A 13,675-nucleotide genomic window follows, 5' to 3' on the forward strand; every position below is an offset into this window, starting at 1 on the left:
AGCTTCCTCATCTCTGAAATGAGACGATATAACCAGATTCATTGGACAAATGCCTAGCAACTACTCACTGATCGCCTACTCTGGACAAGTTCTAGGCACTGAGGTTTCCAAGGTGCACAAGAGAATTAAGCTTCCTGCCCATATTCCAGTAGTAGAGACAGAAAAAAGCAGATAACTAAATGGAATAATTTGAATAATCAGGAACTTATAGAAAATTAATTGGATTGTAATTATTTGGGAAGAGTGGACTGCTTAAGATAGAAAAGTTAGAAAACTCGTTTCTGTGAGGCTTCTGTGAATGGAGTCCAGGCATGCAAAGATCTAGCGGCTGGACGTTCCAGGCAGTGTAGACTGCAAATGGCCATGGGGTGTGTGCAGAAGGAGAGGGGGCTGGTGTGGCCAGAGACCAGCAAAGAAGGAGAGCCTGGAGTGAGGTTAGCAGGGCAGGCAGGTGCCAGGCTTGCGGGGATTCTAAGTCAGCAAGGGGCAGAGGGCATGTAAAAATCGGGCAAATGGAGGTGATTCTGACAAAAAGGGATATTCACAAAGTTGCGGGTGGGATAGGAAAACCACCAAACATAGTAGGTAGGACAGCAGACCCCTGACCACTCTTAGCACCGAAGAAATAGGAGAGAGTGGTCACTGGGACCACAGGGAGGGAGTCAAATAGAGAGAACTTCTTGGCTGGAGTGCTGGCGGGGACCCTGGGAAATAAATGCCCTGACCTCACCCTTTGTCTCCCTCCAATCCCCAGTAGAACTCCCCATTAGCTGAACACACCCAGAAGCCAAAGGGCAAGGGAGTCTACTAATGCAGGTCCTATTGAGCAGCCTCCCTGGGGACCCCCCAGGGTGAAGAGTGGGACTAGAGAAGAAGGAGGAAGATACAGAGGGGCAAAGCAAAGCTGTCAGGTGATAGAGCTGCCGTGATAAGGTGTTCGCTTTATGCTAATGGCACTGGCAAAGCTGCAGGAGAGTTTTAAGCAAGGGAATACTTGGACATGATTTATGTTAAAAGATCTTTCTGGCTGCCGTGTGGAGCCAGACTTAGAGAGGCTAGATCAGAAGTTGGGAGAATATTCAGGAGGCGATTACACCATCTAAGTAAGAAATGCATGCTAATATGGTTCAGCATGATGGCTGAACATAAAGAGAAAGAAATGGATTTATAACACACATTGGTATAAAAATTGAAAAAAAAAAAAAACCCAAGTTCTACCATTGCCATGAGCTAAAGTGAAGCTTTCATGCAGCCCTAATGGAAAATAAGAACATATGTGCACCGTGCCTGCTGCAAACCCTGGAACTTCTGGCCAATACCAACTCATGTTGCTTTTACGGTGCAAAGAGCATTGAGATAAATTTATCAGCTCTATGCCATTTTTATTTATAATAAGGAGAAAGAAAATAAAAGAATTTTCCAAGCCCGGCATGTAGAAAAATGATTTGTTCAGTCGACCCGACAAATAACAAATAGTAAAGTCTTCCAGTTTTATTGTCGGCGTTATCATAAAGAACAGGCTGTGCTTATTATCTGGTTAAAGGGGGTTCTTTCTGTGTGATGTTGAAGTGAGTTATAATCTTTAATAAACAAATAACATCGATGTTTTTTTCATTTCATAGTCATGGATGTCTGTAGAATTGTCTTCTCTCTCTCTCTCTCTGGTGATGCTTTTGTCAGACATCAGAAATGCTTTTGCTGTGTCCCCAGACGTGAGGTGTCATTTCCAACTATAGAGTCGTGAGGCTGTTTCTAAATTTCATCAATGCTTCTTCAAGGACCAGTCTATACCAATGATGGCAGCTTAATGGCTCCTGTCCCAATCCCGAGACATTAATTCACTCCTGGCAAGTTCCAGTGTCCCGTAATAAACCTGTGTAGACTATTAAAGTTATATTCTCAGGTGAGGTAAGCCTAGCATAGAACGAGGTCACAGAGCAAAGGGAACCGTGGAAAGGTGGTTTGGTCACTCTGCACATAAAAGATGTAATAAATATTGTTTAGAGAAACTGATCGGTTTTTGCAAAATTTACGTACAAGGATCAAAACTCCTAGTATTTTTAAAAACAAAGAATAAATACATGAGTACTTCAGATACATCTGAGGTCAAATGTCAGCCCCTATGCTCACCAAATTGCTTCTCCTCTGTAAGCAGGGCTACTCCTAGAAGATGCAAGGGATTTGCATATATATATGTGTGTGTGTGTGTGTGTGCGTGTATATAGTGTGTGTGTGTATATATATAAAAATGTATATAGCAGGGATCCTGTCTGTATAAATAATTTGAGTCACAGAAAATCAGCATGTCAGCTCCATCCTCGAGGCCCAATCTTGTGCCGATTCCACAGAAGAAATAATGCACAAGCTAAAGGAAGTTATCAGCTCACTAGGCTACCCTCCCGAAACCAGGTGTGATCATGGGGACCCAGGACAGTTCAGGAGGCTCAAGTTTCAGAGCTCGTCCGGGCATCTGGTTGATCCCACCACAGGACAGAGGGTTGGAGAGTACCCTGAGGGAAAGCAACAGGAACTAGGGAGAGGGTCCTACCCTATGTGACATGGGGTCAGAACACCTAGCCGAGATGCTGCCTCTCGCCTCCACAGTTCCCAGGTACCACAGGAAGACTTAAAAGATTTCAAGAGAGGCACTCCAAAGTATGGGAGGATCCCTGAGATGTGGCATCTGGGATGGAGGCCCTACTTGCATTGATGTAGGGATGGTACTCTCTCTGAACCTCAGTTTCCCTATCCGTAGGACAGGAATAAAAACTGTACCTACTTGCTAAGGTTATTAAGTATTAAGTGAGATAATACCACCATTCAGATTCCTAGCACATAGTAAGCATTCACTCAATATTGGCTAATGTTGTACTCATGTGTATATATAAATACATACACGTAAATAAGGGTGTGTAGCCCAATTTCAGAAAACGGATGTGTTCATCAGCATTTAACATCGGACTCTATTCCCCAGCAGGTGTAGTGATATGCCTGTCTTCAAAAACCACTGGGGAGCAAGCTCAAATACAGCCAAAGGAAAGAAAGAGAGGACACAAAAATCTTTAGAACGATTAGCTTTAGTTTCACAGAGTTCTGCCCAAGCAGATATTCGTCTGCAGGGTTTATTTTTTTTCCTTTCAAATAGGGCAGAAACAACACTTCCAAAATGAAATGCCTCAAAACTGAATATAATTGTTTCCATTGTTATAATTAATTTAAGCATGAAGCATTCCTCATTTGTATTTTGAGTGAAGGCTTCAGAAAACTCAGAAGTCCGCCAACCCAGGCCGACATCTCAGGGGGTCTGATGGCAGCATCCCTGGAGATTGTCCCACCCCACCTTGCAGGGGCACCACGGCAGCCACAAGGCACTGATTTCATGCAATGCCAGCCTGGTCTGATGGAACTGGATGCCGTTTAAATGATATTGAACTTTCCCCTGGTTTGTAATTGGTCTGACTATTTTACCACAAAAAATAGTTATTTCCCAAAGGATCACCATTACAGAGTCTGAATATGTGGCATTTGTAGAGTACTTTAGAATAGATGAGGTGTTTCTTTGCTCTTTAGCTTTGCCTGTAAATGGATGGATTGGTGCGTAGGGATTCTAGCATTATCATCATCATTGCCATCACCACCATTATCATCATAATCATCGTCAACATCATCGTCATGGCTCTCATTTGTAGGAAATCTATCATGTACCAGGCTCTGTCCTGAGTGTTTTCTTTATATCTGTTTACCCACTGAATTCTCTCCATAACCTATGAGCTAGATATCCTTGCTTACAGATGAAGAAACCAAGGCACAAAGAACAGAGAGGTTAAGTTAGTTGCCCAAGGTCACACAGGTGACAAAAGGTGGAGTTACGGAATTGCATTCTGGTGCCAGGCTCCAGAACCCATATCCTTTGCCTTAACTAGCCTCTGTGCTGCTATAGCCAAAGATGAAGACATACAAAGCTACCAATGACTAGGTGTTTCATTAATCTTCTCTCCCAACCGAAGCCATCTACAGCCACATAAATTTTATCGGATCTTCTAGGATTCTTATTTGGTCATTTTGAACAAATTTTCTGTCAAACACACTGGAAGATATCCTAGACGCGTGTCTTGAAAGCCATAGACACAGTTACTGTTCTTTAGTTTTAAATGATAATGTAACAAAATCCTGGTTTTATTAATGGAATGGGTCAGTACCAAGGTCAGTTCGTAATAAAGAATTTTCCAGAAAAAAAAAGAAAAAAAAGGAATTGGCAACGTACTGTAAGAAAAGACTGCATGAGCCAGGAAGCAACTTAGAGATGTTTAAATTTTCCCTGACATGAAGGCTGGCCACCCAGGGGAATAAAAAAACCACCTGTCCCAGGCAGGCAGGGATTCAGGCAGGGCATGTAGATACCCAGAGAGGGAAACCTGGGCAGGCTTCTGAGTCATCTGTCACATTAGTGTCCCCATGTGTCCATGAGTCACACAGAAGCCTTGCGACCAAGACCTCATCTTAGGTCTGTCTCCAGCTAGAGAGGCCACTGTTGGTGAATCAGTGACTCTTTGTCCTGTGTCCATTTTTTCAATGGTACAAAAGTTTCTTAAATCTCTCAAAGGATTGTGATGAAAAATCACAAAGGAAAATACACACAAACGGGCTTTAAAAAGTTACAATTACATATGACGTTGGAGAAAAGAAGCATAAAAACAGTGCAACTGTGAAACAGGAAGGTCCTTGTCAAGACAGGCGTATGACAGCTAAGGGCTGTGAACTGCTGCTGGGATATTGGGCAGGTTAAAGTCTGAGGACCGCTTGAGTCAGTTTCTATAAAACTAGCATATCTGCTCAAATCTTAGGCGCAAAAAGGAATTTTGCTCCAAAAGCCTTCAGTGGATCTGAATGTCCCTTGGCCATTTGCTGGATTGAATGATTAAGTTTTCTTTGAGTGAACACCGGGTTCCTGAGACCGGCTTCCTGAGAGTATCGCTGGTGGACAAGCCTCCCACCGTGAATTTTCTTTACTGTTATTATAGCTGGTTTTAATAGCATCTGGAATTTTTCCTTTTCAGACATTCTCACTTAGAATGTACTAATTTTCATAGTCAGATGTTGGTTTTAGCTAATTTGTTGTAACTCTCTGAATGGGCCATGCTATCATCAGAGAGAGAAAAATATCTTTCCCAGTGTCCCCTAAAATGAAAAGCCGCCCTTCCTGACACACAGCCCTGGAGATGCTGGGGGAGGTGAAGAGACTTAGAAAGCTCTTGAGGAGGGCTGGGCACAGTGGCTCATGCCTGTAATCCCGGCACTTTGGGAGGCCGAGATGGGTGGATCATGAGGTCAGGAGTTCAAGACCAACCTGGCCAAGATGGTGAAACCCCGCGTCTACTAAAAATGCAAAAATTACCCAGACGTGGTGGCAGGCACCTGTAATCCCAGCTACTCGGGAGGCTGAGGCAGAGAATTGCCTGAACCCGGGAGGCGGAGGCTGCAGTGAGCCGAGATCGTGCCACTGCACTCCAGCCTGGGCGACAGAGCAAGACTCCATCTACAAAAAAAAAAAAAAGACATGCCTTAGGGGAGGGGGGAGGGATAGCATTAGGAGATATACCTAATGTAAATGACGAGTTAATGGGTACAGCACACCAACATGGCACATGTATACATATGTAACAAACCTGCACGTTGTACACATGTACCCTAGAACTTAAAGTATAATTAAAAAGAAAAAAAAAGGAAAGCTCTTGAGGAATTTCTGTCCACTAAATAGTACTGCCGGACTTCCTCCGCCCCCTCCTCAGTCCCGTTGCATACAGGGTGGTGCTTCACCATTCCTTAGCCATAATAGGCATCCTGAGTTAATGAGATGAGGCATGCATGATTTGTAAGGTCACCTGAAGCAGGTCAGGGATTTATGGGCCTCCATTCTGTTTTCTGCAAAGCGGGGGAGATAGTAAGCAAACTGAGAGAAGGGAGGAGTTAGGAAACAGAATGCAACCAGTTGCAAAAAAAGAAAGAAAGAAAAGAAAAACATTTAGAAGAGAAAGTAAACTCCCAGATCACACTTTACGAACCAGAAGAGGTTTAAGTGTATAGCGTTGTATTAGGCCCTGAACAGAGTGAATCAGAACAAAACAGTTGCTACACCCGAGCATCACACAACAAACCCCTGTTGGGCAGCTGCTTTTTGAAAGCCTCAATATATCATGCCTTGGTAGAATCAAAGGATACAGGACCAGCCAAAGCTCTCAAGAAGTGTGTAATCTATTCGCGGAAGAAAAGACAAAAGACAACAAACAACAAACACTATTCTGTGTATAATAATTCAAATACAAATTATGTCAAAGGGCAGTTTATTATGGAAAGAATAATAGAAAATTAGCAAAATAGTAATAAAAGGAAAAATAGATAATGGGTTATAAACATAAAGGAAAACTATATTCCTATGCTCCAGGAGCCTTCAAACCAGTGGAGGAATTTTTATGCTAAAAAATAGTAGATGTCCCAGGCACGTGGCTCATGACTACAATCCCAACACTTTGGGAAGCCGAGGCACTCAGATTGCTTGAGCCCAAGAGTTTGAGACCAGCTTGGGCAACATGGCAAAATCCCTTCTCTACAAAAAATACAAAAATTAGCAGGGTATGGGGATGAGGTGGGAGGATCCCTTGAGCCTAGGAGGCGGAAGCTTCAGTGAGCCAAGATCACACCATTGCACTCCAACCTGGGCAACAGAGTAAGAGCCTGTCTCAAATAAAATAAAATAATAAAATAAAAAGTAAAGTTAAAAATAAAAATAATTGATGATACTTTGAAAATGCAATAACAGGCCAGGCACGGTGGCTCACACCTGTAATCCCAGCACTTTGGGAGGCCAAGGCAGGTGGAGTTCAGGAGCTCACTTGAGTTCAGGAGTTCGAGACCAGCCTGGCCAACATGGTGAAAGCCCATCTCTACTAAAAATAAAAAACATTAGCTGGCATGCTGGCAGGTGCCTGTAATCCCTGCTGCTCAGGAGGCTAAGGCAGGAGCATCACGGGAGATGGAGGTTCCAATGAGCTGAGATCGCACCACTGCACTGCAGCCTGGGTGACAAGAGCAAAACTTCATAGAAGGAAGGAAGGAAGGAAGGAAGGAAGGAAGGAAGGAAGGAAGGAAGGAAGGAAGGAAGGAAGGAAGGAAGGAAGGAAGGGAGGGAGGGAGGGAAAGAACAAGGTTGGGAAGAAAGGGGAGGAAATAAAGTAGGAGAAATAGACAAGGGCCATAGTATGTGGAGCTTTCTATGTCACACTTAGGAGCATGGACATAATTCTTTGGCACAAGAGAGCCAAAAAGGAGTTTAGGCAGGAAGCAACATGATCCGCCTTATGATTTAGGATTATCCCTTTAGTGACAATGTGGAAGATGGACTGGAGCAGGGAAAGCCTAAGAGGAAGAAGACCACTCAAGAGACATATGTAATAAACCAGAGGAAAAAATCAACAAGAGCTTGAAATAAGGAAGAGGCATTAGCGATAAATAAAGGAGGTACATTCCATAGATATTTTGGGAGGAGAATGGATATGGCATGGTGATCGATTGAGGATAGAGAGAATGCAGAAACACAGATTGTGGCCATTGTCCCCAAACTAGTAATTATGTGGACACTTTTTCCGATTCATTGGAATGAGCAGGAAAGTTCAAGAAAGTGTGGGGAAAAGGATTAGGTCTGAAGGGAAGCTTGATGAGAGGAAGTGGTTAAACTTGGTTTTGCACCTGTTATTGTCAAAGAGCTTTTGGGAAATCAAGTGGAGAAAGCATTCGGATATATGGGTCTAGAGCAAAAGAGAAGAATTTCAGAAAGATATACAGCTTTGGAAGGAGTTCTAAGAGGAAGAAAAGAAGCAGCAATGATCAATTTTAATAGAACCTGGAAAAACAAAGATGGATAAGTGTCTACTGGAAGACTGGGTGGTCATTACTCACATTGACACTGTTAAAATAGAGGGAAAAAAAAAACAAGTAAAGTTGAAGAATTTGCACCCTGAAAATTGCACCTACCCAGTAATGAATGACAACTATGAGTTCATCTCCATGCAACACACTTCTCCACTGTCCCTATTCTCTATGACAAACAAGTCACAGCAGTGAGACAGTCCTCTCAGATATAACTTGGAGCCCAAGGACACTATCATTACATGGGTCCAATGCAAACAAGCTTGGGCAATATCTCTGTGTCATATAATCTAAAGGCAAGAACGGAGCTGGAATCACGAATGGTTTGCGTTTACACACTGCCAGAATGCTCACCGTTTCTATTCTACACTCCTCTTCAACCCTCTTAAAATGAGAGTAGCAAGGAACCAAGAAGACGAAGAAGAGGCCACACAGGGGTGAATGACTTTCAGCACGGTGACCCTGCTATCTAGTAAATGTGGCCCAACCCAGTGGCTCCAAATCGGGATGAGCAAATTGTATTCCCTTTTCTTGGGCAGCAACTAGGATGGAGAAGTGCAAAGAGAGAGAGGAAGGGTGAAAAGCATTGCTGACTGTCAGGCAGACTCAGAAGGGGCTGTGACCGATCCTGCAACGGAGACTGCTTTCTTTACGTTGTTTAAATCTTTGTTTAAATTAGGTAAAAATCCTTTTACATTCACTTTTATGAAAGAAAGCAGGTTATGTTAATAGTGTGGCTGACACGAGTTCCATCTGTGCTTTCATGACATTAACTCATAGAATAATGACACCGGATTTCTAGTTTGTTGAGAGTTTGTGGATGACCCCTACCATGATATTCTTAGCCCCTAGAGGTTCCGGACCATATCTGCTTTATCTTTATATTCCTTAGAGTGCTAGAACACAGTCCGTGCTTAATAAATATTTCTGGAATGGAAAGAAATTGAAAGGCTGAGGCTGTATTTCTTAAATAGGTAATTCTTCAAGTAGGTAACTTGATGGTACATACTTCATTCTCCCTACTGCAGTCAAGCTCTTGGAAAGCAGAGGATAAATTTCAGAACAGAGTTCACCAAGAAGGTTCATAAGGGTCTGACTCAGTGTGCAGACCTGCTCTATTGGCTCCAGAGCTGGACTGACCCTTCCTCCCCACCGCCCCCTCCACACACACACAGACACATAGTCTCTTGCATGGGCCTTGTGGGTGCTGGGAGTAACTGGGGGTTTTAGAGAGTTCAAGGTGGAAAGGAGAGAAAGCAGGATGCAATTAGAAAGCATCTCTACGTTACCATTTCTGGTCAAATTGACTAAAGAATCTTAGAAATAAAAAAATACTAAATCTTCCATGCTACTGTTAGGTTGTAATTTCATTTCTTTTTCTATGTAAAAAGTCAACCTTGCACTTAAAATCACATTTATAATTTTGCATTCATTTTTTAAAGAACCCTCAAATTTTATGAGACTCCTGGCTGACCTATAGTGTTTTAATACATTTTTTAAAATTACAGATAGTTCTTTTTTTTTTTTTTTTTTTTAGAGACAGAGTCTGGCTTTGTCATCCAGCCTGGAGTGCAGTGGCGTGATCTCGGCTCACTGCAACCTCTACCTCCCAGGTTCAAGCAATTCGCCTGCCTCAGCCTCCCAAGTGATTTTTATATTTTTAGTAGAGACCGGATTTCACCATATTGGTCAGGCTGGTCTCGAACTCCTGACCTTGTGATCCACCCGCCTCAGCCTCCCAAAGTGCTGGGATTACAGGCATGAGCCACCGCGCCCGGCCTAGTTGTTCATATACCTTTAACATTACAACCTGGATTTCCAGTGTCTTTGAACAGTAAAGGAGTATAGCAATGAGGGCCTGTGTTCCTTCCCTCATGGCTACAGTCACCTAGAGCTAGATCATGGCTGCCCTCCTTGGATGAGCCATCTGCTGTCCAGCTGGTTTCAGGAAACCCCCTTCTGCCTACATTTTCTCTTACCTCTGGGTCACTCAACTCATTTGAGTTTGCAAACCTGTCTCTCTATGCATGCCTGCCAGGCACTTGCCACAGTGACTTGCTCACAACCCTAAATGCATTTCCTTTTCCTTTTTTTCCTTTTTCTTTTTTTGAGACAAGGTCTCACTCTGTCACCCAGGCTGGAGTGCAGTGACACAATCATGGCTCACTGCAGCCTCAACTTCCTGGGCTCAGGTGATTCTATGATTCTCCCACCTCAGCTTCCCATGTAGCTGGGACTACAGGCATGTGCCACCACGCCTGACTTTTGTGTGTGTGTGTGTGTGTGTGTGTGTGTGTGTGTGTGTTTCGTAGAGATGGGGTTTCATCATGTTTCCCAGGCTGCTCTCAAACTCCTGGGCTCAAGTGATCCACCTGCCTTGATCTCCCAAAGTGCTGGGATTACAGGTGTGAGCCACCATGCCTGGCCCCCTAAACGCATCTTAAATGAACTAATGAAAGATGAACAAATGCTTCCCTGAAGTTACTTATTCACCGATGTGTGAGAGAAAAAAGGAGAAAATAGACAAGAGGTGATACTGGAGAGAGGTCCTAAGAACTGTTCATGAGATCCATTCACACAATAATGACCTTGGTGGGGGAAGGGGATTTGCTAAGAGAGGACCACAGGGAGAATTCGAGGTCCTGAGGCCAACATAGGTGAGCTGTCCCTCTGCTCACCACACTGTCCCCTGTCTGTGACCCAGCCGCTGACCTCATGGTGCTCCTAGGAAAGGAGATGTGTAAGGGGTCAAGATTTAAGCTGGTGACTCTGCACTGTACTTTGGACTCACACCAATGGACATAATCACTTCCATTGTGGCTGAAGGCTGAGGACCACAGCTTCGGAAGGCAGAATTGAAAGGTGACCTCTCAATGAGCTATCCCCTTGGATAATCTTCTCCTCTTCAATATGGGAGAGACCAGTGACTGTGATGGAGGCACTGTTATGATTAGTTACATTATTTGGCAAAGATGAAGAGGTTTTTCAGACATAGTTAAAGTTCCTAATTACTATGACTTTGAATTAAAAGAAAGATTATCCTGGGTGAGCCTGACCTAATCAGGTGAACCCTTTAAAAGAAGACATTCTCAGCCAGGCGTGGTGGCTAACACGTGTAATCCCAACACTCTGGGAGGCCAAGGAGGGCAGATCACCTGAGGTCGGGAGTTCGAGACCAGCCTGACCAACATGGAGAAACCCCTTCTCTACTAAAAATGCAAAAATTAGCCAGGGGTGGTGGCACATGCCTGTAATCTCAGCTACTCAGGAGGCTGAGGCAGGAGAATCGCTTGAGCTAGAGTGGCGGAGGTTGCAGTGAGCCGAGATTGCGCCATTACACTCCAGCCTGGGCAACAAGAGTGAAACTCCGGCTCAGAAAAGGAAAAAAAAAAAAAAAGACATTCTCCTGCTGGCCTTGGAAAAAAAGCCAGCCATTGTGAGTTCTAACACTGCAAAGACCTGAATTCTATCAACAACCAGTAAGCTCGGAAGGGGACACGGAGCTTCTCATGGGACTACCACCCCAGCCAGCGCCTTGAGTGCAGCATTGTTAGACCCTAAGCAGAGGTCCCAGATAATCCATGCCTGGACTCCTGACCATGAAAACATATTTACTGTGAGACAGTAAATATGTACATTGCTTTAAGCTGCTGAATGTCTAGCAACTTATTACACAGGTAACTAACAGCAAAGGAGAAAAAGATAAAATGAAGGGGAAGGAGACAGAATTGCTTGGAATCTTCATGAGTGATCGGAGGTGGTTGGGGCAACGGAAGTAAAAAGAAGGGTCCAAAACACACCAGGTCCAGGCACGGTGCCTTATACCTGTAATCCCAGTGCTTTGGGAGGCCAAGGCAGGCGGATCACCTGAGCTCAGGAGTTCAAGACCAGCTTGGTTGGTCTTGATGGAGTGAAGTCCCATCTCTACTAAATATACAAAATTGTCTGGGCTCAGTGGCACGCATCTGTAATCCCAGCTACTTGGGAGGCTGAGGCAGGGAGAATCTCTTGAACCCTGGAGGCAAGGTTGCAGTGAGCCCAGATCGCACCACTGTACTCCAGCCTGTGTAACAGAGCAAGACTCTGTCTCAAAATAATAAAAAAATAAAACACACCAAGAAGAATTGTTCTGGGCACCCCACATATATTGTTTCATTTAAACATCCGAACTCTTCCCGGAAGTCAATATTTCTAACTCCATTTTATAGATAAGACGTTGAGCATCCCAGAGAACCCGAATACTTCACTCCGAAGTACAGGGGTATCCTGATTCAAAGATCTTTCTCACACTGGAGGCTCATGTCTTGCCTCTGCGTCACACCACGGGCTTACTCCAGGCCCCAGGAAAGAAGGCCATGGAGTAGCCTGGCAAGGGGAACACACTCCAAGGTGGTGACATTGCAGGACAGAGCCTGGCGGCATGCCACTGCTGCGTTAGCCCTGCTGCTTCTGAGCACAGCAGCTTAGGAGTTTCGTTTTCCTTGGGAACATCTTCTCCAGATTCCATCCCTCTCCATTTTTTTTTTTTTTTTTTTAAACCAAAAGTGCTTGGCTAGAGAGGAGAAATGATGAACTTCTATATGAGCATATTTATAACCATAGATGTTCCAAGCCATAGGGGGTGTACATTTCAGGACCTATGTCAGTAACTCCACACTGTGGTGGGAAAATTGAGGGGGTCTGTGGTTACTGGCATTTCCCAAACTCACTGAAAAAAAAGAAACTGTGCTTCCCTACACACGCACATACACGTGCGCACACACACACACACACTCCACACATACACACGCACACTCCCAGGCCTGCAGAGAGAAAAAACAACCTACTCCTGGCCAACTCATCTAGGTCATGCAGACCCTACATTCAATGCTGGCTTCAGCTAATTTCACCCCAACTTGCACTGAAAAAATAATTCTCTGCCAAGTTGCCATGTATCTCTTCTCAGCCCCAAAGCCTTCGGGATAAAAATCTGTTTGGCGTTTTCTTTTTTCTTTTTTTAATGTTGCTCAAAATAGTTTTCCCTGCTCAGATAATTTTGCAATATTCCTTATCCCACCAATCTCTTCCCCGCAGAGTACCTCCCTGCCACACACATCTCAAAGCCGGTTCGGAGCCCTTCCAGACTCCTGTGTGCACCCGTTCCCAAACCTCCCTCCACTTTTCTTCTTCTCATTGAAGACCAGGGGGCTGGGGGTTGACTGAACACCAGGAGAGGTAGAAGAGAAAGAAAGAGCTCAGGCGGAATCGCGCCCTCTCCCCCCATGTTCATGTCTTAATCCCAGGAATCTGTGAATAGGTTACATTACACGGCAAAGGGAATCCAGGCGGTAGATGAGATTAGGAAGGATAATAAACTGACTTTATGATAGAGTTTATTTTTGCAGTAAGGTGATTGTAGAAGAGGGAAGCAGAAGGTGGGGAAGGGAGCGTTAAAGCGATAAGATGCAATAAGAACTTGACCCATGATTGCTGGCTTCAAAAATGGAGGAAGGGGCCACGAGCCAAGAACTCGGGCAGCCTCTAGAAGCTGGAAAAAGTGAGGAAATCGATTTTCCCCTAGAGCCTCCAGAAACGGATGCAGCCCTGCCGACACCTTGATTTTGACCCACTGAGACCCACTTTGGACTTCTGACCTCCATAACGGCGAGATAATAAATGTGTGTTTTTTTAAGCCACTAAATTCGTGGTAATTTTTAATAGCAGGAATGGGAAAATGACGTTACATAACCGCTGAGATGCTCCTGCACCCCAA

The sequence above is a fragment of the Theropithecus gelada genome, chromosome 16, assembly GCF_003255815.1.
Source record: "Theropithecus gelada isolate Dixy chromosome 16, Tgel_1.0, whole genome shotgun sequence".
In the NCBI taxonomy this organism is placed as follows: Eukaryota; Metazoa; Chordata; class Mammalia; order Primates; family Cercopithecidae; genus Theropithecus; species Theropithecus gelada.